General features: G+C 38.7%; 1 long non-coding RNA gene across 1 annotated transcript; it reads right to left on the bottom strand.

Annotated features, from left to right (window-relative positions):
- Positions 1-1419: 1419 nt before the first annotated feature.
- LOC104623216 lies at positions 1420-2653 on the bottom strand. The gene is made up of 2 exons (XR_738059.1): positions 2497-2653; positions 1420-2368 (listed from the first exon to the last, which is right to left on the bottom strand). It is a non-coding gene; the product is annotated as an uncharacterized LOC104623216 (long non-coding RNA).
- Positions 2654-3223: the final 570 nt, after the last annotated feature.

Raw genomic sequence — 3223 nt, forward strand, 5'->3', positions numbered from 1 at the left:
TAGCTGACATTCTAAAGGCCTTAAGGGTGGGTGGATGTTGCCCTTCAGCAGCACTTGAAGAGGAGTGATGGTGTTTTGAAAAAACAAAAGCAAATGATACTACCCTGCCAGAGGGAAAAACAAGGTCAATCATGCTATGCAAATCAGCTCTCTGTTGGAGAGAAAAATCAAAACAGAGGAACCTGCTACCCCTGCGGTACAGATTGAACATGAATAAACAAAACTTAATTCCTGCTTATTTTATCACCAGAGGGGGTGAAAGAGGAAAATATATGGGTGCAAAAATACTTAGATGAGTACAGCAGTGACTTTGGAAACCTCTCAGTGCTTGAAAAAATGAACTTGTGGCTATAAAGCCCTCTATTTTCGAACTAAGAGTGTCCCCCATGCAGAAGACATAGCTGAGAACCTCTGAGGAACTATCAGACACCTAAACATCTTGGGCTTTGCTGGAAGATATGCAAGATCTATCCCTGGCTCTGAACACCATTGCTACCCTTTTCTTGGGTTCTTTATTTTTAGTTCTTGACAGAAACCAGTAGTGAAAGGAAATACACCAGTGCTGAAAATCCACCTGTAATACCTTAGGTCAGGTGAATAGTACTTGTATATTTCTAGACTTTTGGTTTACTTAAAAGGCTAAGCTTACAACTTACTAACTGGTCCGTTAAAACAAGACTAATTTTAACTATGGAGCAGTATTTACTGCAGATCTTGATGAAATCTACAACTCACCCACTCAGAGATCCTAATTCATTTCCCGGGCCTAGGAGAATGACAAGAGCAGCAACAGGCACGGCTGCAGGTGATCCCTTTTCACCTAGGCAGGAGGAGCCCTGAGCGGCTGCACGCAGGAGGAAACTTGTACTGGCAGGAACGAAAATGTGAAATGCACTAAGCTACCAGAGGGGAACCACACAAGTTGTTATAGAGATGTCAAATGCTTGAAAACCACTTCAAACAATAACAAATTTTTACTTGATTACTCTATTCAATATCCTAATTAGCGGAATGAAAACAATTTTGACTCCACTGCTTATTGAAAGAATGGACACAATTCCATAATCATTTTCAGTTCAAGTTTTACTCCCAATTGCACAAGGGTTGAAAAGATTTTTTCAAAGTTTGAAAATCAGCATTATAATTTTGGTTTCCATTTATAAAACAGGGCAACCCAAAGGATACAGGAGTTGTGTGACTGTGCCAATGTTCAGCATTAAACCTAATTCTATCATCTCATACATTGATTATTTTCTGTATTATCTGCTTCTCAGATTATAACTCTGTACAACACCTGCAAATATCCAAGTTTAAAATATTTTGATAAAATATTTTGACAAAATTTTGATAAAAATACCATGTTATGGAAGATTCCAATAACTTAGTACAGATTGCAGTACAAAATAATGACAAGTCAGAGCATCGCTAAGAGTTTATTCAGAAGCTTTTACTTTCAGTTCTTATATCACAAAAGACATGTTTAATGTTTACAACAAGTATTAGAAACTGAGATGTTTTTATTTCTACTATTATAAAAGTAACATAGAGGACTGTTCTAAGCTATCTTCAAAATGCAGACCAATCTTTTTTTTTTTTGTATATAAACTGTACACAAAAAACAAGGCACTATACATTTTTGGATAATAAAGTATAAAGGTTGATTCGCATAGTTTCTCAAGAAATCCATGCTATAAATACAAACGCTTTGTTCAGTTTAGCACCTGAAGCAGCACTGAGAACAATTCATTAACTATTGCAAGATAAACTTTTCAGAATGCGCAAGAGATACATATTGGTGGTATAGCTAATTCAGTACAAGCAACTGCCATCCAGCTACTTTTCTGTAGTTTTGACATGAAAGTCTTGAAAGTGAATATATATTGCATTGTTAAATACATACTTGTTCTATGTGTTTATATAAATATAAATTCTTTGTAATCCACAAACTAACAAAATAACACTTTACAAAGAGAACTTCTTCAAAAACAAAAATGGCAAGTATTGTATATAGTCAAAGGACACCTGCAGCAGTAGCTCAAGAAACTACTGTTTAAGTGCATAGGAGAGCAGAACTTAAACACATTACCTTTAACAGTCAAAACCAAATTCCATTTCCAAAGAGTTCTCTCGGCCTTTTATGATATTACACACCTCCAGATAGGTAGTCACTAATAACTTCAGATTATTTCTATTTATTTTGCAAATGTGGGGTACAATTCTTCTAAAGGGCATAGAAAGTGAAAACAGACATCCCTTCAGTGCTCACTCCAATAAACACAACTTAGAAAAGTCCTTTTGCCTTCTTCAGATTAACCTGCTTCCAAGATGGCAGTGCATTATACTCTTCTCTTGTCATCTCTAATGCCACCTGCATTTAAAACGAGAGTATATGCCATTAGTAAAAACATTTCTAAGTAGCAAAACTGTCAAATGACTTCACAGCACGGTTAGGCACACATGCACAGAGTAACAGTGCACATGTTGTTCTCTCCTTACCCCAAAGTCCTCATCTGAAAGATAAATTTCAAGTTTCAGTGGATCAACTCCCTCAGGTAGAGGCCTAGCTAAGAGATCTGCTAGTGGATACACCGTTTTACACAGCTTGGCCAGCACGTCCTCTACAAGGATTATCTGATTAGAAACATCAGCATCCTGCAGAGAGAAAAGGAAAACAGAGAACAGGATCACAATGCTGAAACCACCAACTGCTCCCATTGCAGTTTCCAGGTGTCATGGGATCAACCTGCGCTGCCTGGCTCACGGAGCACAGAGCTATACATTCAGGTCTGCACATAGGCGGACAGCCCTGCCCTATGACAGCTTCGCAGCTGAAGAAACGTCTGCCCTTAGTAGAAGGACATCCTGTACTCTCAGAATCTCAGTTGAAGGCTGAACTCTGTGTTTAGGCATAAAGCCACCGTTTTCCACTAAGGATGGCTGCAGAAGACTTACAAAGCACAAAATGTCATTTGCCACTTCACTGAAGGCTTTTAAGGCAGTCACGTGTAATTTGGCTGTGACTCTGCTTCCCAAGTGGGGAAGTCCATGCTGGAGCTCTGGAGCTGAACCTTCGCGGGGCATTTTGCTCCCCTACACTTTGAGCCTGCAGGACAGACCAGAACGGCATGTTGCTGTCTGTTTCACATGATTGAAATGGTTGTTCTGCTAAAGTCTAGCACACCTCTTTAAAAGATCATAGAATCACAGAATCACTAGGTTGGAA

Source organism: Phaethon lepturus, unplaced genomic scaffold (assembly GCF_000687285.1).
Source record: "Phaethon lepturus isolate BGI_N335 unplaced genomic scaffold, ASM68728v1 Scaffold50986, whole genome shotgun sequence".
Lineage (NCBI taxonomy): Eukaryota > Metazoa > Chordata > Aves > Phaethontiformes > Phaethontidae > Phaethon > Phaethon lepturus.